At 44.0% G+C, this 24,212-nt stretch overlaps 1 protein-coding gene across 1 annotated transcript in view; it reads right to left on the reverse strand.

Moving 5' to 3' along the window:
- Positions 1-24,212, reverse strand: part of GPATCH2 (G-patch domain containing 2) — a 568,925-nt gene that overhangs the window by 318,508 nt on the left and 226,205 nt on the right. The gene's annotated exons all lie outside the window — the stretch shown is intronic.

Below are 24,212 nucleotides of genomic sequence, written 5' to 3' on the forward strand. Positions count from 1 at the left end.
ACACATATGGTAATCGCAGTATCAGGGCAGGTGAGGCGCAGCGACCACCTAGCTCCTTGTACCCCACACTTGAAAAAGAAATAATACCCCCGACGGCGGACAGACTTCACTCCGTCCCCCTCCACCTAAAAGTGGCCACCGGCAGCCCCGCAAGCATGCAGTGTAGCTGCCGACGACCAATGCGGTAGGCCAATGATGGCAGGGACCAATAGCGGCCCAAGCGGCCTCCCCTCCACGGGAGACCTCCCCCTGTCTCGGACATCAATTGGGGAGGGAAGCGGACACCGTGCTCTCCCTCCTCTGCACTGACAAAATGGGCAATGCCCCCGCTTCACAGAGACCAGAGCCACACTCGGTGGCCGCCCGTGGACACAAGGGGGGCAGGGACGGCCAGGTAACGCATTCGCCGTGCCAATCCAGCTCACCTCTGCGGGGACAAAAAGAAATGCTGGCAGGCCACAGGAGGATTCCGGTCGGACCCCGTTGTGCCGGGAAGCCCTTAGCGACGTCTCCCAGCTCCACTCTTCCCGGGAAAGGGGGCAAGGCCGGATCTCATCAGGAGAGATTCCCTGATGCTGCTTCCGCAGTGGTTGCTGAGCAACCGGGACTCTGGGGCTGTCGCGTCCTGCACTCTTCCTCATGGGAAGGGGGGAGAACACTGCGCTGACCTCAGCGTGCCTGTAAGGCTCCACCCTCCCTTGCCAGTCACAACTCATGGGGGTATGGGGAAGGCAATGCTGAACTCCTGGCGCCATCAGGAAAGAGGGACACAGAAATTCCTGCAAGGCAGCACTCACTAAGAGGAGCAATTAGCAGTGCTCCCACGACTTTCTCCACTGCGTCCACCAAGTGCTTCACAAGTAGAGGCCACAAAGAGCTCAACGCACACCGCTTGTAAGCAGAAATCGCTTTTGACAGATTTCCTTCTTTTTAGGCAACAAGAGGAATATAAAGCGCTCTGCCTGTCTCCTACAAGCAGGGAGCACGCATAGCTCTTCTCCAGGAATCCACAAGGCAGAGCTGGGCACAGGCAGGCCTCAACGCAGGGCCTCCCAGCAGAGGACAGCCCCTCCAACCACCTAGCAGGCAGTGGCTGAGTCCCACGGCGGTTCCTCCTGGTAGAGTGTTCTTCAGATCCAGTTCCCAGCACAAACTCTCAGAAATGGGATCAAAGCCCCAGTACTTCTAGCACTATAGTCTTTGTTCTCCCCTGGCACAGGCTGTGAGCCCAGTCCAAACCAGTTCTGGGGGGCACTTTGCAAGTGCACAACAAATCCATTGTCAGTATAAGCCCTGGCTCCATACACACGATAGGAGGCAGAGCCATCATTGTGGAAAGCAGGCTCAGCCCTTTTCAGGTGCAGGTGCTACTCCTCCTATCACTCCAAATACAGACCTAGGCCTATTCAGCTCAGCGCTGACTTGTCCAGACTCTCTGGAGCCACTGCACGTCCCCAGCCCCTGTCACTCCAAACCCAGACAGTCAATACACTTCCTAGCAGAGGACCAAAGACACATAGCACACAGAAATGCATACTACTAAAAGTGTCATTTCTAAAATAGTAATAATAAATCAGCTAACACCAATATGAAGCATTTATCACCACTATAGCAAACATACCAAACTTGATCACGCTACCCATCTCATTTCAGGAATTTCCACTGAAGCACATATCCCCAATGCATTCCTATGAGAGGGCAGCCTCACAGCAGTGAGAAACCAAATAGGCTGTTTGTCCCTACCAGGACATATCACACAATTAAGGCGCATGTCCTGCCTTGTACCTACACCACACCCTCCCTATGGGGCTAGCTAGGGCCTACCTTAAGGGTGACTGATATGTAGTAAAAGGGGAGTCAAGGATGTGGCAAGCACTTTATGTGCCACGTCACAGTAGCAGTAAACTGCGTGCGCAGGCCCTGCAGTGGCAGAGACCTGAGACAGGTTTGAAAGGCTACTTGGGTGGGTGACGCAAGCAGCGCTGCAAGCCCACCAGTAGCATTTAATTTACTGGCCCTTGGTATATGAGATACCACTGTACAAGGGACTGACAGGTAAATTAAATATGCCAAACAGGTGTAGACCAATCTTACCAAGTTTACCATAGAGAGCACATGCACTTTAGCATTGAACAGCAGTGATAAAGCGCCCAAGTCTTAAAACCACCAACAATAGGTCAAAAAAATACAGGAGGAAGGCAAAAAGTTCTGGGATGACCCTGCAAAAAGGGCCAAGTCCAACATATATTATTTTACTTAAATATTAGTTGTTTGTGAAGTACGGCTGAGCATCATTGAAACAGCTGGATGCATCTAGAAAGAATATCTCTATGGATATATATAAGAACCATGTGGAAGGATTCTGTTTAAACTTTGGCATGATTCACTCAAGTGGTTTGCTCGCTGCAATGTTTCTTTGTTGTGTATGTGTCGGTAAAACCAAATAAATACAATTTGAGGAGAAAAAAAATTAAGTGTTTGTTTTCATCCTGTAGTTAATGTTATAAGTATCAACTACTGAGTTATACTGGTTACATTTTAGACAGATTCAAGTTTAATGTATTACATACAGGGTTAATTGATTAGATTGCCGAATTAGAAATGTAAACAGTTTACATACTGAGAAATAAATATTCAGGTTTTCATAGTAGAAAGTACAATTTTTTTCAGCTTTTGGCCACTCTTGTCGTACAATTAGGAATTAGCACCTGGGTCTTAACTGGGTACCTCATGCCTCTCCAGTGTGAAACAGTTACATTGCAAAATCACCATGGTGCATGCCTCATTTTAAAAGTATGAGCACTGGCTCCCACTATCCATAGCTAAAGAACTAAAATATACACCTAATGAGATGATGGATTACGAGTAACTGAACAGAAAGCATATAGTTTATTATTCAGAACATTTATATAGGGCATAGAGGTGCTATCCTATTTAGGAGGATAATCCTAAATCTTCTAACACTTGGGGACCGATTACGATGTCGGGAGGAGTTGCCTCCGCCCGACATCGTCTCAGTCATGGGACCGACCGACACCCAGTTGGCAGTCCTGACCAGCCCATTAGGATGTGACTGAACACTGTTCAGTCGCATTCATACATTTTACAATGGGAGCATGCATTACAGCCGTAAATTGGCCGGAATGCATGCTCCCATTGTACAATGGGAGGTGCAGTTCATCCCTGCACCCTGTGGCAGGCACCTCAAGGTGCCTACTACGGGTGCAGGGATCAACAAGGGTGCACCATAGGTGCCCCTTCGGCCTTTAACCGGAGGCCGTGCACCAAAGGAGGCCTTCAAAAGCGAGTTCCGGAAGCCTTTTTGTGTTGGAAAGGCAGGCACAGAAAGGCTGCCAAAACCAGACATCATAATCCCTAGGGCGGAAAGAGCTGCCCTTGGGATTACTGGCTGCGTTCCGACAGGCAAACGGGCTCTCTCAGTCCGCCGGAAGCCAGCCAGAATAACTGAAAAGATTCCTTTCCAACCATCTCTATCATAATGAGGCGGTTGGAAAGGAATACGACCGGCATATTACGAAGCGGTCTGAAAGGGTCCGACAGAGGGTCGGAGCCTTTCCGACCACATCGTAATCGGCTCCTAAGTTGTATTCTCACATTCTTGAGGATACACCAGCCAAACATGATCTTGAACTAACAACTTATTCATTGTAAAAAAGGAGAGAGTTTTCATATTAACCCCTTCCATGCTCATGACGAGCTCAGCTCGTCATGAGGCACAGTTGAGCTGTGCTGATGACGAGCTGAGCTCGTCATGAATAAAGCAAAATAACAAATTCCAGCACAGGGGAAAAATAACCACAGCAGTGATGTGGTTAAAATGCTACACTCTAGAATTCCTTGTAGTTGATGTGTTCATTCTGGAGACTATAAAATTAATAAGTAAGAAATCCTTGGATATAGGACAGACCAACACATAAAGTTGTATAAATGTTATTCTTTTTACCAGTCGATAGATTTGTCAAGCCCAGCGGTTAAAATCTGCTGCTAATTCTGACTTTCCTGTCCTTCAATTGCTTTGGACCAGTCAGCAAAAGATAAAGAATTCAGCTGGAAGGACCTAAATATGTGGCAGAAGTAACTTCTGATGTAGACCTGTTGCTGTGGACAGGGGATTCTTTTTTAGACTCCTCTTAACAGGACCCACCATCTTTATCTTTACCACATCATTAATCAGCAGTGAGGGTAGCTTTGGGAGATGTTGGCTGAACGCCTAATCCAATCTCTAAGAGGGTCTAAAGTTGGTTCTTAACTTGTTTATAGATTTGCTAACTGACTTTTCACACCCACCTCACCTAATTACATTTTTGTACCACTCAATTCCATTTATGTACATCATGTTCAAATAATGTTCTCCTCGCGGACTGCATCCCAGCACTGCCTGCATTATGATTAAAGTAATTCATTGGGTGTCTGTGTACAAGGGGAAAAGTAATAAAAATAAAAATGTTCAATGCATATGGATAAAAGCATTAGGCTGTGTGATTAGGATTTAGGCAACTGTGACATGATTTGAAGTTGTAGGTTTCCTGTTGCATACACATTTCCCAACGGACCAAGGTTCTGGCATATGTACTGGGCTGTCAGAGAACTTAAGACTGCAGCATCAAAAACACATATGAGACAACCTGCCTCCAGGCATGCCCAGGTGTATGTTCTTTCAGGCCGCATTATAAGAGCAACATAAATCAAAAACATATCCCTGGTGTGTCAAAAATTAGTCCTATAGTAGGACTTTGTCATGGACTGTATTCAGAGGCTCAACTAGAGCCACATTTCGGGGGGGGGGGGGGGGGGGGGGGGGGCTAAGAAAGGTTTTGGGGGGTGGGGGGCTAATTCTTCACGCAATCGGCAGAGAAGAGCTGCAGGGGCTCTAAGAAGGCGTGAAAACACAACAAAGACTCCTTAATAAGTAGATGGTCTTTTAGGGACCTGTGAAGTGCTCGGTAAGGCTGTGTGTGTGTCTGGGAAGCTGTCTCACCCCAGGCTGACACACACGACAGCGGGCTGACGCCCTTTCCTCCCAAAGGGCGTTGTGCACCTGACTGTATTCCGTGTAACATGTGAATGTGTGTGGAGTTGTTGAGAATGATCCCTTTGTTTACTTGCTCAACCAAATAGTGCTTACAGAAACCTGTATTCAGAATTTGTTAAGACAACTCAAAAGCACCACACTGAGGCGAATCAGTGCTTAATGTGGGCAGGTGGTTTCTGGTGCTAGGGTCCGGCACTTATTCTTAGCAAAGGCACTTGTGAGAGTCTGCCACATGGTGGCGCTGTCTGCCAAATTTGGGTATGAGCACAACAGCAGCTGTTTATTAATTTAATATACATTAAGTATCACTAATACTTGTCACCCAAGCCATTCTTATTGCTTTGGGGGCCTTAAATATTATGAATTGTCACACTTGTAGGAGTGTGATGGTTAGTAGTTGTGTTGTTGTTACCTTAATTGACAGCATTAGCAGTGCAATGGATGGTGCAAGCCGCCCTGACCTCCTGAGGAGGGCCCTGGCATTATTGTTTAAAAAATTATGCACTAGGGTGAGATTAACAATCAATGATATCGACATTGAAAAAACACCAGGATATGTAAATATTATCTGAAAGTCACCATCAGTTAAAGATCAGCTATTAGTACATTTATCGTACTGAGGATAAAAAAATAAGAATAGGAAATGTTAACTAAAAGAAATCACTGTAAGAGGCTACTTACACAGTAGTCAATGGGAACCTATAAAAATATACTGGAATCGGTGGAAATTACAGAAAAACTTTAGTGCCATTATGAATCTTTCTGGGATTAATGGGATGTAAAGTTATTCTACTCACAAGTCACTGGTCTGGCGTTGGATATGCATCTGAAGGAAAAATATCTTGCAATTGAGGTTGCTTATATCTCTGTTCACTCAAATGATATTCCCTTCAAGCATTAGCACAGCAAGGGTCTCAACCATTCAGCCAGGTTCTTATGACATTTGGATTTAATCTGCTGGTAAGGGTCACAGGTTGAGTTTGAAAGGAGTTTCATCTGGAGCCTTTGTGCATAGAATTGGGGCTTGGTGCGACTGTGGGTTGAACTGGCCCCAGGGCTTGCCTCAGGCATCTTTATAGTACTCAGAATCTAATTCTTAGAAATTGGTGTTTCTCTTTGACTTCGCAAACCAGGACAAGGTGTGTACCACACACAAGCCCTTTCAGACTGGTCAGCCTTTGGCCAGCTCCACAGCACATTGCCTGGCAAGTGACAACAAATATTTGTCAATATTATACTTCTATGCCAACTTGAAATCAACTTTAAGAATGCAGCACTCAGCTTCAATGTGCTAACTTAGTCACTGTGGAACCTTCTGTTCTCAAGGCATATCATTCTAGCTCTTGGCACTTAAGCTTGCATTAGCAAGGCAGACAGAGCGTGTCATGGAGCCTTCCTTTAAAAAACTAAGAAGATATATAGTCATATGTTGGCGTTTTAAAAATCAAATTCCTTAAAATGACTGACACATTTTATAACATTTGACGGCAACAACCCTAACCTGTCTTAAACTGCTCTACTCAGTCTTTTTCAGCAGTGTGGCAGTCCCTATTCTTGAGTGTGCATTTTTGGTTATTCTGATTGATGTACATACTACATTTTAATCCCAAATTGGCATTTGCCATTACTTCTTACGACTGTTCCCGCTCCTCATCACGGCTCGATCAAAGAACAAACTATGCTTGGATCTATGAGACCTCCTTTTCCTCTTGCTCATGTGTCCTGCAGCGGGTCTCCGACAGTCACTACTATCCGGGGAAATTGTGGTGTGGATAATCATCCTGCCGAGCTCTCCTTGCAAGGAGGGTCTAGCAAGCATTGCTCAGCATGGACTTTAACTTTCTATGTCACTTCCCCAGACAGAGGAATACCTTTGGGTGGTAGGGGGAAAGGAACCGTGTTTAGCCTCATACTAAATTCCAATTATAAATAAAATGGAACAAAGGAACAGAATACACAATGTCCAGTGACAGAGTACCACCGAAGAAAGCAGTGAGTCACCAAAGCACGCAGGAAAGCAGATGCTAGTTTCTACCATCTAATTATCAACTGAAGCCATTTAGCACGGAGGGAACCGCCGCACAGGTAGTTGTACGAGTTGCAAGTTCATTGGGGCTGGACTCCTTCAATGCCTCCTTCACAAGTCAGGCCAGAGATGCTTGTGTTGTATTAAACTCCCTAGCTGACAAATGTCACATAATGGAGACAAGAAGTATTCCATGACAGAATCCACAAGACTGGTTGAAGGTCTCAGTGCATGTTAAGTGTCGACTTTTAATTTGAACACAGAAAAACCTGCGTATGCAGAGTACAAATGTTGGCCTTCTTGGCGAACACAAACATTATTTCCTTGAACTTTGTGGAGCTTCACAATCTCTCTCTCAAAGGGAGAGATAGACAGGTTTTTGTAACCAATGGTGTTGGTGATCATCAGACTTACATTACTTCTGATGCCCATATTGTAAGCAGTGGTCATGTTATAATTTCGTACATTTGAATGGCTTTTACCTAATACGTACTTCAGAGAGCTCCCCTTGGCTTGGCTCCTCATGGACCAATTGTTAGGCTGGCGAAGCACATTGGAGCATTCTCCAGTGTTAGAATGACTAGGCATCTTGAAGCATTCTCCAGTAACGTTATACCTCAATAGTACTTTGGAGTGGGCTTTGGCTGTGGACTTTTAAAGCACCTTGGGATAACCACCACTGGAAGGGATACCAGCACTAAATGTACCCCAGTCAAACATTCCATCCTTGATCAGACCTGGAAAAAGGACAGAGGGAATGTGAAAATGAAGAAAAACTCAGTTGTTTATGCCTGCGCCTCCTTACAACAAACTATTGTAGAACTATAGGTTCTTGAATGCAAAACCTGCTACCCAGGAGATCAAAGAGGACTTCAGCAATATGAATGTTCAGGTCTGGGCTTTTCGAAGTAATCGGGTATGTATGGGTAACTGTTTCTGGAAGCCACAATGTCAGCACACACCGGAATATGTGGTAGGCAAGTGCTCTTGACAAGCAGCCACCTTCTCAGGAGGAAAAAGCCAGAGGCATAAAACAAAACCTCAATGCAGGACGAGGAAGTCAAAGGTTTGAAAAAAAAATCTGCAATCAGATAGTGGAATTCTTCAGAAGTGAGGAGCCAAGCTCAGCAAGCTAAGGGAGTAAACAAGCGAAGGAACACAGCTTTGTACTGATGCACTCTCCCACCAGACTGAAGTAAAAGAACAGGAAACCGAAATGAAGCCAAACATCACATAACAGGAAAGACAAATGAATTTGAAAACCAGAAAGGAATAAAGGAAAAAACAGCCATGATGGAAAAGAAACAGGAACAAAACTGCAACTGGATTAGCTGCGGAGCAACTTTTGAAGGCAGCTACAGATCCGTAGGCAGGTGACTGCCATTTTGGAGCTGAAGTATCAGGAAGCCGAAGCTAGGAGCCCAGGAGCATGAGGATAGGCAGCCCCTTGTGAGTGACACTTAGAGCCCGCAGCTGCAGGCTCCATATGGCGTTCCCTGAGACCTGGGAACCACAGGACCATGGAAGGTAACACAGCTCTTGGGTGCCCCGGTGGCCAAGGCACCTCGGTCACAACACTGACAAAGTCAAAAAGTGCACAATCAGACCAGGGATATAAATCCACTATCATAGAAGTAGAATGTGCACATTTGCATCTGTGTACTGCAAGGGAATTTGCACCTCTTGAACTGAATCACTTGGGGTCCAAATCCCTTGTTTATCCCTTGGTCATGTGGGGTTGATGTGGAAGACTGACCAGGTGCACTACGGCCATTGGGAAAAGAGACACACATTCTCAGGCAGCCCTTTGTTCAGAAAACATTGCGGTTCTATGAACTAATTGGTTGGGTTAGGAGAGTTAGCTATTGTAGTGTAGCAAGGGCATGGTGAGAATTCACATGGTGTTTATGGAATGTACTAATGGCCCTGGAAATAGGAGTAAAGAAGGAAACTTCCCTAAATTCTGTCAGTAAAAACTGTGTAGAAGGCAGGGCTTTTCAGGGTGTAGAAGTTCGGAAGTTGATGCGATAAGATGTCTGTATGCGCACTAACACAACAACAGTACAGGCAACTGCAAGAGAAATACAATGGACGAAGACAAATGACTAAACTGACTGATAAAGGTAGGGACATGAAGGACAATTAAATTACAACCGTGAAAAAGGCAAGTATATTCTTATCATCCACATTCTAGAACACAGCAACGAAACATCTTTACTAAGAATTTGGCGGGATTCGCCATAGACCACAGTGATTTTCAGTTTTTTTTAATATTGGTTTAAAAAAAATGTAGCTCTAGTTCAAACAGCTTCATTCTTTCAGCGCCAGCTGGACTCACTGTGGGGTTCACACAAGATCATTGAAATTTTGCTTATGTAATGTATAAGAACAGGGATTTCTTAAAGTTCTCCATAAAAAAGTAATTTAAAGTGTAACCATTTGTCATCATACTAACAGCTTCCTGAAAAAAAAAACTAGTTAACGCATTTCAGATATTTTTAGATGAAGAGGTAAGACCTGTAATTAATGTCTGATCTATGCCTAAGAAAACATCTGTTTTCTTCACTCTGTAATTAGTAAAATTAATGAACACTAATCAATCCACACAAATGATTTCCTACCGTAGAAATCCATCATTTCTTCACCCAAGATGTCCCCAAACGAACAAACAGGTAGTACATCAAACTCCAAAACTCTTTTTCTGCCACATTATGAACCAGCAAAACTCCTATTAAAATCTAAAACTTTTATAAAGTATATTATACCTGCTAAACTTTAAAAACAATACTAACTTTTACAACGGACGTCAGTTGCATAAATTCTGTAATCATCCAGTCACACCCTAAATTAAAGTCGACAGTAATGCAGTATATTTTTATGGTGTTACTGCAGTGTTTGAAAGGGACAGTGAAGATCTTCTGTAAAGCAGTAACTGGTAAATTGTAATCTATTTTGCTCTGGAAATGGAGCTCCTGCTGGCCCCATGCTGAGATGCCAGCAGGGACACGCGTTGAGTAATGGAGCTGGAATCCCACGCTAGAGGTGAAGCAGGCGGTCACCAGAGGGAAGCCAATGATGGAGCTTTCGATGCTGACGGAGTGCCATCAGCAGGGTCTCCGGAGAGGACACCCGGCAGCCCTTACAGCCAGAGGTAACGTTTCGCAATGGGAAAAGGTTGCTTATAGGATGGGTCACTGTGGACGGATAGTTCACAGACGAGGCAGGGGGCTGGAAGCAGTCAGTGCTCCTTAATTAATGATCCATTCTCCAAGCACTACCTGGGAGTGAACACATTGAGTTTATATTTTTTCTCGCCTCTGGAAGCGGTTTAAAGCAGTCAGCCATTCTGCTATCACTGCACTACGCGTGGCATTGACATGGATCTGAAGGACATCTCTGAGCTACCCGTTTGCTCATTATGCACACTGTACAATGAGCAGCGTTGAAATTGGGACAACACATTTCATTTACATTACGTCATCGCTGCAAACCTGGGACCACGTTCTATAAAAATTCAGTAGAATAGTCAGCATTATGACAATGAAGTACAATATCAAAAATATACAACTGGAGAACGCTACTCTGATTACATTTTTATTAAATGAAAATGTATGTCATTACCCTCGACCTACACTCAGAACCTTAAAATTAGATTGTTAAGTAACTTAACCATTAATAGTGCATAATCTGCAGGAAAAAAGAAGAAAACCTGTGCAGCATTGAGATACAAAGTTTCATAGATTTGAGAAGAGACCCCAACAACTAAGTAAAGTAGTCCTACATGTATTTAATTATTTCTTTATTATGCTGAGGAAATTACTTTATGTTAGTGTTAGCTTAAGACTTTACAGCTGACCAAATGAACCCCTAGCAATCAACACCGGAGAAGTGGTTGGGTTTTCATTGGCCATGGAGATGAAACGGTGGACTTGGAAGAGGTGGGCTCGTCCCAGGCATCGCCAGGGACTGCGATGTCTGGGTCTCTACTCCTCTTTTGCAGGCACTATACAGATTGGAAACACTTGATGTGCAGTTGATAAGCCTCTGATAGGCTCGAGATTGATCATTCAATGGTTTCCACATTTGCAGTCTTCTACAGAAAGGGGGGTGTCCAGTGACCTACAGAAATTAACGTATACACTGAGGACTGGCTGCCCTGCCACTACAATTTGTAATGCATTAATTAGCAACAGTCATAGCATGTGTTTGTGCACTGGAGTTCTGGCAGTGCTTTCCAGGTGCCACAAGCTGATGGTCTGATAACAAGAGTTACAGCTCATTCGGAGTCTGAGATTCATGGGTTTATTCTCGGACTGCTGGAAGTGAGCAAGGGAACTGAACACCACAGTTAGCCATTGACCTGGTAATTCCTCATTTTTCAGGGATTTCTAAGGATTTTGCATATAATCCAATTTAATTCCATTGAGTTAAGGGAACCCTCAATATCGTTAACTTTAACAGAACTCATAATGAGGCCCTGTATGCTTAGCAACATTTTTAGTGACTACACCAAAAACAAAAGCCATGAAAGACGTGCAATTGAAACTTGTAAATGCTCCACAGCGTGTGACTTGCAAAGAAAACTCTTTAGGCACATTGTCATTTAGCGTGGATGCAAGTGGGCGAAGGCCCACTACTTTTATTTTTGGAGCGGGGTTGCAGCTCTTCTCAACCCACATTAGCCCAAGGAAGGGACGGTGCCTAATGTTTAGTGAACTGAGGCAGGGTGGTGGGAAAGGTTTAACATACTCACTTTAGATGCACTATTGTCAGGGTGTTAGTTTCTGCAAGAACTTGTACATGAGTCGAATGGGAGGATGAAGAAGCACCATGATGACGCAGGAAAGGATAGTCCTCCTGAGACACAGTCAACACTGCACTTGGATCTTTGGTACTTGAGAGTTAAAAATGCATTAGCAAGCAAAATCCTGAAACGATAAAAGAAGCTGCCAAAACTATTGCTGTAGCCAGAGACGTTTTAAGCCATGGGCTAAGTGGTCTCTGGCCCAGGGCCCCAGCCGTTCACAGGGCCCCCTGACAGAGCCAGCTCTGTTCTGCAGGGTCTTGACCTGATGACCTTGAATAATTCGTAAACAGATCGTTTTAAATACCGTTTTCCGTACATTTATTTTTAATATGGGTGATGTGTGAGAGTCTATTACAGACACTTTGCAGAGACATGTTGTCATTATGTTTCATGAAACACCCATAAAAAAAGTTTTTATAAATCAAAACAGGCCCTCACATATGAGAAATGAGAGGGTGTCACAGAAATTATTTGCAGTAATATTAGTGAGCTGCTACCATGTCACAATACTGGAAACACACATCACTTTCCCTGATTATTTAGATGTGTACACATTTAGAATTTGGACGTGTGCCTGTGCACTGACCAAAGAAGGCATGAAAGAGCAAACAGGGGCCCTAAAATACGTTTGGCCCGGGTCTCCACAATCCTTAAGATGCCCCTGGTTCTAGCAGGTATTAAGTGGAAAGCACAATAAACCTAACACAAAGATGCATAATTGTCTAACTAACTGTTACTTGAAGATCAGTTCTGAAACAAAACTGAGATACACGAGATAAAAGAGGTACATCTTTTATTAGAAAAAGTGTGTAAAGCTTGTTTTTTTCTCATTTATTGTATTCAGTCTATTTAATTCTGAAAATTAAAAAGGAGTGTTAACACGAAGGTGTTTCTCAGCTTCCATCAAAGAAAAGATTTTTATTTATAGGTGATTAATATTTTGAGTGGGATTTGCTCAATGTGTATGGCTTTAGGCATCAAAATATTTTGCATTTAATGTATCATTAAGAAAAAACACAAGCAAAACCACTCAAAAACATGGCCCTACTGCATTACTGTACACTAGAGCCGAGTAGTTAAAGCAAAAAAAGTATTTTAATGCGTTCCATTCAGAATGTACTGGATTGGAAATAAGTTCAAGTTCAAGGGGATAAAATGCAGAAGGTGACAATGAAAAAAGGGCTAGTGGTATAGATTTTAACTTCATAACTGGAAAATTGACTCAAAATAGATTTTCTAATTTACAATGAATCACAAGAGAAAACATTAGACCATGGCAAAAGTGGCACAAATGTATCAAAAAGCAAATGAATAAACATTTGAGAAGATTTACTATTCGAAAATGCAATAAATTTTGGTAAGATGAATTGATTTTAGTTAAAGGTATAACTGACAATTTATTGGGCGGGAAGATGCATTATTTTCCAATTGTTATCCACCTACAGTAAAACTGATTTGTGTCCTATTGTATTTTATGGAAAAGGAGAGGGCAACTTTCAGTGATTCAGATTAAATGTATTAATCATAACCAGGCACTGTGAACTATATATCTACTATTAAAGAAGACTTTTGACATTTAATTCTGTAGCAATATTTTGGCTCTGTACCTCTCTTCCTAAATCCAATTCCTGCTACAGTCGGGAGATTTCTCCCTTTTAATTTTATGAGGCCTAAAGTAGCATTTAACCATCCATGCGGTAAATAATGCAGGATTCGAAATATTTAGTGTTTTGTTTCCCTTTCAGGAGCTCTAATCTATCAAACTGAGATGATTTTTTTTTCTTTTCAACTCAGTGTTTCTCAATGGTTGGTCTTTTCCATTTAAGATTTGCATTTTATGAGAAGGATCCAAAGAAATCATGACACAGATGCATGGCGCAGCGCTGCTTCTTTTCCCCAGTACAGAAGGGTTTTTTAAAAAGTCTTTTATACCGGTTTATAATTTGATTTTATTACAATATTAATTTTTGATGAAAATGTTAGTTTAATCATTCCTCACACTATGGCCCTAATTATAATTCGGACGCTAATTGCACTTTTGGTACAACCAAGAGTTTGAGTCGAAACAGGATTACAATCAGTGGCAATTTGCACATATTGGGAGTTTTTGGCCAACCAACTTTTGGTAGGTCAACCATGCTGCGAATTTGGCGAGCACAGTCTTCAACTTTGCTAACACAAATTGATGTAAAATTTGCAAACTGGGCAACATTCTACATTCAGCAATGCAAAACTCTAACTAATGAGCAAATTTTGCAAACAGCAACAGTGTGGCTCACTGGTTAGAGGAGGCATACCCTGAAGCTGAGGTCAGACCCGGGACCCGGGTTCGATTCCCGACGCGGCAGGGTCCTGAACCCAATTGTCCAAGGACTCGATAATTCTCGATTCGGTGCCCACTCTAAGCACGAGTTCACACTATGCAGCTCTGGGCAACAAGCTTGCTTAATCTCCACAACGGCCCCCCCGTGGCGGGATGCCTGGCTTTCACCTTGGGGATGCCCAGCACGGGTGATCTCACAGGGAAAAAAACCAGGACGGGTTCCCAAGGCAAGCGCCGAGATGCCCAAGGGTAAACTCGAGCGCTATATAAGAACACACATACATACATACATACATCATACATTTGATAGAAACACAACACTGTGCAGTCAGTATTTGAGTGCACAATAGTCTCCACAGTTTGCTCCCGCTTTAAGATGAAGGCTGAGAAGCGGACAACTTAGTTGAAAGTCCTCTTTATGACGAAGCAGATAAAATAGAGAGATACCAGATGTCAACTTTTATCTATTTCAGAATTATTTTTAGTCTGTCCTTCAATTTGCTATTTTATATAGTCACTTGTTACACCTGATATTGATTTTCTGTGAAGTCGTGACAAGAATGGGTTGTTCGTCAACATTGTCCTTTTAGTATTAAACATTTGTGCTTCACGGGCGATGGTACTTATTGCCGTCAGTCTGTTGTTGTGTCTTGTGAACTTTCGTCTCTTTAACAAAGCCCTCTTCAGAGAGAGTCTATGTCCAAGAGATCCATAAGCGAGCCTCTCTGGTTGGTAGATCACCTGTTTCCCTCATTATCCTTTTAGCTCCTGCTTCCCTTAGCTGGTAATAAATTGCAAGTACCTCAGTTACTGGTCTACAGTTTCGATTTCATAGACATTCCACCCATTCTCTCCCTTCAGTGATTATTACTTTTTCAGGAATGTAATACTCAGATACAAACCCCATGACAGAGGTCAGAAAGGAACACAGGCAACAGGACTGGCAAGGACATAAGAAAGCAGGTTAAGGGCTTTCGTTCTGAACATATATGGTAGCCTCTGACCTTAACAAGGCAACAAAAAAGACAATAATACAGCCTAACCAACTGTAGGCTACACTGGCCATTACTTCATCGTGAAGTGAAAAAAGATAGCCAGTTTAACTTTTTTAATTTAACAATTTGCTGAGTTTTACACATAGAAAACTCTCCTTCACAAAACTTCTTTTTTCATGATAGAGATGAAGAGGGATGGATAGAGATGTCCCCATAGACTGCCATTATGTGTCTGCAAATGGATACCGTGCCTTTAAGAGTCTCCAGAGACTCCCAGTATCACATGATGCACAGTCAGAGGCAGTTACTTTCAGTTCTTTTTGAAGGAGTACAGAAGCAGAGCCTGCTGAGTCTCGGGGACATCTGTGTCTGCCACCGGGGAGGAAGACGGTTTGCTTATGACTATCACAGAAATACCCCTACAAGCGAACTGGAGTTACAGGTAAGAAACTACTCCTTCTCTTGTAGAGGATTTCCGTGTATAGTCATAATCATGTGAATAGACTGGCAAGCCCATCCCAAAATAACTCTCCAGCGGTGGAAGAAATAGAGAACAACTGCACTATTGTGCAAATAGATTTCGAAGAGAAGCCAGCCCAACCTGAGCATCTGCCATAGCATCAGTGTCTAGGCAGTAGTGCTTAGTAAATGTATGGACTGACTTCCAAGTGGCAGCCTTACAGATTTCCGAAATAGGTATGTTACGAAATTAAGCCGCAGTAGCTGCTTTACCTCTGGTAAAGCGAGCCCTAGGCTTACTAACCAGGGTCTTGTTGGCTTTCTACTAACACAGCTGAATACAGGAAACAATCCACCTAGAAATGGGTTGTTTGGAGGTAACTAGACCAGTTCGGACCGAGCCATAGTTTACAAATAACTGGTCTGATCTACGGATATCCTTAGTCTTGTCCAAATAGAACTTCAAGACTCTCCTATCATCAAGGGAATGAAGCGACCTCTCTACAGGAGAAGAGGAATTCTGAAAAAATGTAGGCAATGTAATAGTTTGGTACACATGAAACTCTTAAACAACTTCAGGGAGGAACTTAGGCTGAGTCCTCATAACTACCTTAGAGGAATGAAAGACTGTATAAGGCTCTTTACAACATAATTCCTGAAGTTCGCTAACCCTGCGGGCAGAAGTTATGGCAACAAGGAAAGCAGTCTTCCAAGGCAGATGCTGAATAGAAGCCTTATGAATGGGTTCAAAAAGTTCCCTCATCAGTCGTGAAAGGACCACATTGAGCTCCCAGGGAGAAGGAAGCCTAATGGGAGGAAACACTTTCTTCAATCCTTCAAGAAAATCTCTGATGTCTGGGATTTAAAAAAAGGAAGTTTGTGAAGGACATTTCTTATAAGCAGTTAAAGCTGCCAGGTGAACTTTGATCGAATGAAACTGAAGGCCAGATTGATCCAAGTGTAGCAAGTAAGGAAGAATGACATCTTCATTTGCAGGAGGTAGGATCCACATTCTTAGATGCACACCAGATGCAAAATCTCTTCCATTTATATGCATAGAATGTGCATGTAGATGGTCGCTCAGTCTCCTTTAATATCTCCATGCAGTCCTGAGTGAGATTCAAATGTCGGTACTGTACTAACTCAGGAGCCATGCTGCCAAATTCAACATCGAGAGATTGGGGTGCACCATCTGTCCACCGAACTTTGTCAGAAGGTCCGGCTGCCATGGAAGACGGAGATGTGGCAGGAGAGACCGGTGGAGTAAGTCTGTGAACCACCACTGATCGGGCCACTCCGGGGCAATGAGGGTCATCTTGGCCCATAATACCGAGAGCTTGATTAGTACTGTTGGGATCAGGGGAATTGGTGGAAAAGCGTAGAGAAAGCCGCCTGACCAGTTGATCCATAGTGCATTCCCCAGAGTCCCTAGTTGGTAAAACCTGGAGGTGAATTCGCAGAATTTGCTGTTTTCCGCAGTAGCGAAGAGATCGACTTCTAGAGTACCCCATTTTTCGAAAATGTCTCGCAGCACTTTGTCGTTTAAGACCCATTTGTGATTTTCTTGCATGAGTCTGCTGAGCGCGTATGCCTGAGCATTCTGAACACCTGGGAGGTTAGTTGCTGTGATGGTCAGGTTCCTGGCGAACAGCCAGTTCCAGATGGCCTGGGCTTCATGAGATAACACTCGAGATCTCGAGCCCCCCTGCTTGTTGAGGTAGAACATGTAGCCATATTGTCCGTCTGAACAAGCAGAAAACTGGTGTGAAATGAAGGTTATAAGGCTTTCAGCGCCAAATGGACTACTCGAAGCTCCAGGAAGTTGATGTGGTACTTGGTCTCTCTTTGGGACCACGTGCCCTGTAGCTGAAGGTGGTCGAAATATGCACCCCAGCCGTGGAGAGAAGCATCCATCACTATGGTTTGTGTTGGTATCTCCTTGTGGAAGGAAATCACCAGGAGGAGATTGCGTGGAGAACATCACTATCGGATGGACTGGAGAGCCTGCTGCTACAGTTGAATCCTGTCTTCCCAATCCCACAGTGTCTGGTCTCACTGATCCTCCAGACATTCTTGCAGGGGTTTCATATGGAGGCGTGCATTCGGAGCGAGGAAGATATAGGAGGCCATGGAGTCCAGGAGAGAAGATACCTTCCTCACAGTTGAGGAGGGCATGGTCATGAGAGCTTGAGCCTTCTGAAGGATCGATAACTGTCACTCCTTCGAATGACACACGTTTGCTGTGCGTGTATCAATGGTGGCTCTCAGGTACTGTAGACATTGGACAGGAGTCGAGATATACTTTGTTAGGTTGATGTGGAGGCCCAAACGAAGTAGGAGATTGGAAGTCAGATTGAAATGCCGTTGCTCTTCCTGAAACGTAGCTGCCTTGATCAACCAGTCGACCAGATACGGGTAGAGAAACACCTTGGTCTTCCTTAGGTGTGCAGCCACCACGGTCATGCATTTGGAAAATGTCCGAGGCGCTAACTTCAGGCTGAAGGACGCACGGAGTATTGATAATGGTTGTTGCCCACGGTGAAACGCAAGAACTTGCAATGTTTCTTCACTATGGGCACGTGAAAATATGCGTCTTGCGGATCTATTGCGCATCGCCAGTCTCCCTGATGAAGTTGAAGGTAGACTTGATGCAAGAACAACATCCGGATCCATTTGTTGGCCTGTTGCAAGTCGAGGATGGGTATGAACCTTTCTTGTCTTTTTTGCAGACTAGGAAGAACCAAGAATACAGTACTGTTCCTCTTTGTGCCTGAGTAACTGTTCTATTGCACTTTTTTGTAAGAGGGTGTTGACCTCCTTCTGAAAATCGTGTAGCATGTAGCATGATCGAGTTGGAGGAATTGACGGAGGAGGACTTGTAAAACATAGCGAGTATCCACTGCAAACAATATTCAGCACCCAATTGTCCAGAGTTATATTCTGCCACTCTGCTAGGTATTTCTGAATACTTCCCCCCACTGGACTGGATAACGGACGAAGGGGAAGAAACCATTCAGGGCTTGGAACCAGAAGGAGCCTTGTTCCCTTGTCCAGGCTGCTGGTTGGATCGTCCTCGCTGTTGGTGTTTCTGAAACGGCTGAAAAGACCGTTGAAACTGCTGCTGTTGGTTGGACTGACGGTCCTGAGACCTCTGAAACCTCAGAGAAATAGCGCTGCTGGAAAGGGCGGAAGGTCTTTCGCTGTTCTTTAGGTTTCTCTAAACCTACAGGCTCTCCATTTCAGTCTTCATGCGGGCCATCTCGTTGTCCGTATGGGAGCCAAAGAGAGTAGTGCCAGAGAACGGAAGATTGCAAATGTGCTGTTGCGCCTCAGGCATCAGAGAAGTAAGACAAAGCCAAGCGTGTCTCCGTAGAGCAATTCCATGGCAATACCCGTGGGCTGCCAGGAGTGAAGTATCCACTGCAGCACTGATGACTTGATTCAAAACCATCCGGCCCTCATTCACTATCTCCTGAAAATCTTCCCGTTTGTCTCTGGGTAGGAGATCCATAAATTGTTGAAGGGACTCCCATAGGATTTTATCATAACGGCCCAGCAAGGCAGTAGAGCTGGCCGCCTTCATGGATGTAGCTTTTCTCCCACCAAATCCAGCCTACGGCTCTCCTTATCCGGTGGCACTGTGGAAGTTGGAGCCTTAGCATGCTGTTTCCGTGCCGCCACCACTATGACTGAGTCAGGAATGGGGTCCAGTCGGAGGAAAGCAGGATCCGGCTCAGGTGGACGATATTTCTTCTGTAACCTGGAAGGTGCATACAGCGTCAACAACAGCTGCACAGCTGGTTCCTACAAACCAGGTACCAACGGGAGCAATGGACGTGATGTTTGTCTCTGCTGGAGAGTTTCAAATATCACAGATGTCGACGGCACAGGAGTAGACAGGGGAATGTTCAGCTTTGAAGCCCCTCTGACCAGAACCTCCAGGAAGGTGGATATATCGTCAACAGGAGACACACCCTCTGACGGGGAGAGTCCGTTAGAGTAGGCGAGTACCTCTCCGTACTCATGGAAAACATATCCCTGGTATGAGACGGGGAGGAGGCAGCGGCGGTGGAGGAGGAGGCGGAGGTGGAGGAGGAGGAGGAGTACTTGGCAGTAGAAGTGGTGTCACTGGCAGGGCCACTGGTTGACGTGGAGCAGGAGGCGTTCTGGATGGTGAATAGGTACGTGAGTACTCCGAATCTGAAGGAGAGACCAACCTCCTCCGTTTTCGAGCAGGCCTCGAAGGGGTCCTGGACTCAACATCAGGCCTCCCCCTCGACGTCGATCCACTGCTTGACGGTGAACGTCGACGTAGTCTGGAACGCAAACTTCCTGTCGACGACGATAGGCTCACAACGGAGAAAGTCCCAGAACAGTACCTCGACGTCGAACGTCGGTGTTGACCTTCAACCTCAACCTTCTCATCGACTTTGACCTCCTCCTCGACGTCGACCTTCTGGTAGACGTCTATGGTGATCAGTGGTGACGATTCGACGGCGACCGCTGTTGCCTGTGTGACTCCGATCGACGGCGATGATGTCTCGACGGTGATCTTCATTGCGTCAACGTCGAATGCGGGGAAACCCGCGACGATGATCTCGTCCGAGACCTCGCAGTTGATCGTCAACGTCACTTCGACCCAGAGCCCTGAGTCAACGGAGAGCATATAGTCGTCATACCTGCTCTCGACGTGGTTGTCGCCATCTTTGACGTCGATCATGACTGGCGTTGTTTTTCTGTCGTTTTTCGACTGGGGAACCCCCAGAGGACAAAGCATGGGTCTTAGTAGAGGACTGACCCTCTCCTTGCCCAGAGGCTCAAGATGCTGCCTTCTGTCTTCCCTGCTCCAACCCTTGGAGCCGAATATTGTCCCTGTCAAGCAGGGTGCACCTGGAAAAGGTCTTACAAATAGAGCAGGTGTCAGGCAAACACAGAATACAGACTCTGTGACCATCAGACTTGGCCTTCCTCCTACCACAGTCAGGACACTTGTCAAACGGAGATGGCATGTTGACAAGAAAACTGCAGAAATTCTGCCAAAAAACTACAGCAGAAGGTAGATAAAGGCCAAAGACGTCGAGTGAAACTGCAAAAATCCAAATACAGAACAAAGTTTGAATGTAATGCCAAAAAAGGTAGAGCTCTATGCTCCAGGGTGCTGCTTGCAGGAGCCGGAAAAAAGAACTGAAAGTAACTGCCTCTGGCTGTGCATCATGGGATACCGGGGGTCTCTGGAGACTCTTAAAGGCACGGTATCCATTTGCATACACATAATGGCAGCCTATGGGGGCTTCTCTATCCATTCCTTTTCATCTCTATCATGAAAAAAGGAGTTTTGTGAAGGAGAGTTTTCTATGTGTAAAACCCAGCAAATTGCTAAATTAAAAAAGTTAAACTGGCTATCTTTTTTCACTTCAAGATGAAGTAATGGCCAGTGTAGCCTGGAGTTGGTTAGGCTGCATTATGGTCTTTTTATCTCTTAGGTGTCAATATAGGCTTTCCTGAAGAAAGGCAGAAGATGACAACTTAAGAAGATAAATCTAATGAAGTGCCTTGGGGTCCACGCACATGGGCAGGACTATTCACATGATTAGGGCTATACACGGAAATCCCCTACAAGAGAAAAGTATATGTACGCCTTCTAAGACTGTCTTCATCTAGGGATAGGCAGCAACTATCCTACTACAGTTTTCTTAGTATTATCCCTGCTTTTTCCCATGCAGAGCGGACCATATTCTATTGATCCACATAGTGTCACAGGTATATCACCCAAAATGGGGGTAGAAACCAGATTTATTAAGTGATGGATATTTCAACATTTATAATTAGTTTGCCCAAAGAATGTTCTATCAGTGTTCTTGTTCCTCAGGGAGGTGTTCTGCATAGATTAAAGATCTTCCAACTAAGGGTCAACAGCATAGAAATTAACACGTTAATTTATGTACTAACCTTTGTCCATCATCTCGAAAGAAGAAAACACCCACCTTGAGATAGTCTGGATTAGATGACCCAATAGATTTGTTGGAAAGAGCACACATAATTCTGAAGTCTTCTATCAAAAAATGATAACCATGAGTTATCATTTGCAGATATCGGTTATAAACCACCAGGAACTCAGAAATGTCAGTGTTGCTATTATTGTTGTTTTAGATAGTGTTCAAAATGTCCTCTAATAGGTTAGAAAAGGAAAGTGCTTGTTTTATAAGGCTTAGAAATGGCATGCTCATTAGCTCCAGTGAAAGTGATGTATGTGTAGTGTAGGGAGAATTAAGCCACTTTGTGTCAAGGATATAATATCACGACACCTTATAAGCACTTGTGTTGAAGTATTTTGTACAAAGCATACTCAAGTCGATCCATTTGAAGAGAAGGTTGTATTCAATTAAAATATTTTTTGATCTCTCACAAGTAGGGTTCTTAATGACTGCTCCCCAAAATTGTAGAACTTCAGCTAACACCCGTTTCACTCTATATGGCCCAGTATACCTGGGTCTTTTCCAATGCTTAGACACGGGTCACAAGAGTGACTCACCAGAAGAGAAAAGTTAAGAAAGTCAGAGGTTTTTGCGAACATTTGAGTTCTATATAGTCCGTTTGCACTATCCAATATTTCCTGCAGTCTGCAATCAAGTTAGGCAGGATGTGATCTGTACCCCAGATCACATCCGGATCATCAAAAATGCTTATGAGCACTCAAGTTGAATGCGGTCTCTAGAAACTATCCAATGTTTCTTGTAGTCTGCATTCACTAGGAGTAGGATGCGGACAATGGCAAAGAAAAGAAAATTCTGAAAAGTTGAACATATACTCTGATCACACAAGGTCTTTAGAACAAGGAGCAAGCAAGTGGAGGAGAATGGTGAACTGGGTTGACAGTGAGAAGGAAGCGTGGCATGTAGCACTCAGAACTGGAGTTGCAGAAGGAAATAGAGCTTTGAGACATTAAGAATAGGAACTGTACTAGCTGAATCGGGTAACGTTGAAGTAAACAAATCAGATGAGCAGAGAGTTAATGGGAAAAAAATGAAACAAGACTGTTGCTAGCAAACAACCAATTTGAAAAGGTCTCAGAAACCATGCACAAATCTCTGCCCTTTTCCCCACTGATCTGTGCACTCATAACGTGTCTCATAAAACTGATCCTTTTTGATAGATAAGTGACACACAACTTCATTGCCACTTCAAGAGACTAATAATTTAAGAAATGTATGTTATTTAAAAATTTTTTAAATGCATACATATATATATATATATATATTTAAATGTCAGGATGAATATTCACACTTTGAACAGTTTGCCGCCCAAAGATAATTGTCAGGCATACGGCTGGAGTTGAAAGCAAGCTTTTCCATCATGATTCTATTTGATCTGTTGCCCAAGGGTGTGATGTCAATCTAGGGGTTCAGATGGGGAAACAATATTGGCTGACTAACTGAAGTAGATTAGAGTTGGGAAGAATGTTTGAACACTGCATAACTGCAAAGCAGTACAAGTGATGAAGACAGCAATATTGTATCATGGATTAGAAAGGAAACAGCACAGGTGTTTGGTTCATGTGTGTTGTAGTAGAAGGAACTGGATACAGATTTGCAGTTTATGAAGAAACAAACAGGACTATTGGCATAGCCTAACACTACCCAGGCACATCCCAATGTTCAAAGAGCCACAGTAGTAGTTTACAGCCTATATTATCCACAGAGTCTCTAGAGAGTCCAGACGCTCAGTGGGTGTGATTGAGAGGGCATATTAGGTACTACTGTCCCAAATATGAGAGAGAAGGAAATTCCGATAAGAATGGATGAATCGTTTAAATAAAGAAAGAAAGCTCAAGGAGGTGAATCAGTTGAACCAGAGCGATATGGCGGACTATGATGATTTACCAATAGCAAGGAGCAGTTGGTGTATGGTGGAAGATATGTGAGCACCCAAAGAAATGGTTTAATCCGTAGTTTTGTCGGACAGTGTTTTTTTGTTAGAAAAAAATATGAAATGTGCCAATGAAAGTTAGATTAAAAAGTGCACTAAAATGTTATACATAACACAGAATGAGGAAGGTAAATGCATGTTTAGCATTATTATTTTTTTCTAGCACATAATCAATCAATCATGGTTTATATGGCGCAACTACTCACCCGTCTGGAATGAAGGTGCTGGGGGCCTGCTGATCCGTCTGGGAACTGGGTTTCAGTGGGACAGTGGCCAGGGACAGTTGGGCGGAGCAGAGGTGTTTGTTGGGTACGTAGAATGTAAGGCGGTGGTTCAGATATGATGGTCCTGCGTCGTAGAGGGCTTCCTAGGCGTGTATGAGGAGCTTGTAAGTGACTCTTTTGTTGACTGGAAGCCAGTGGAGTTTTTGCAGGTATTCGGTGATGTGGCTGCAGCGGGGGACGTTGAGGACCTGTCTGGCTGCGGCGTTTTGAACGTTCTGTACTTTCCTGAGGAGTTTCTGGGCGATACCAGCGTAGAGTGTGTTGCTGTAGTAGAGTCTGCTGATAATGAGCGCATGGGTGACAGTCTTTTTGGATTCTGTGGGGATCCATCTGAAGGTT

The sequence above is a fragment of the Lissotriton vulgaris genome, chromosome 6 (genome assembly GCF_964263255.1).
Source record: "Lissotriton vulgaris chromosome 6, aLisVul1.2, whole genome shotgun sequence".
In the NCBI taxonomy this organism is placed as follows: Eukaryota; Metazoa; Chordata; class Amphibia; order Caudata; family Salamandridae; genus Lissotriton; species Lissotriton vulgaris.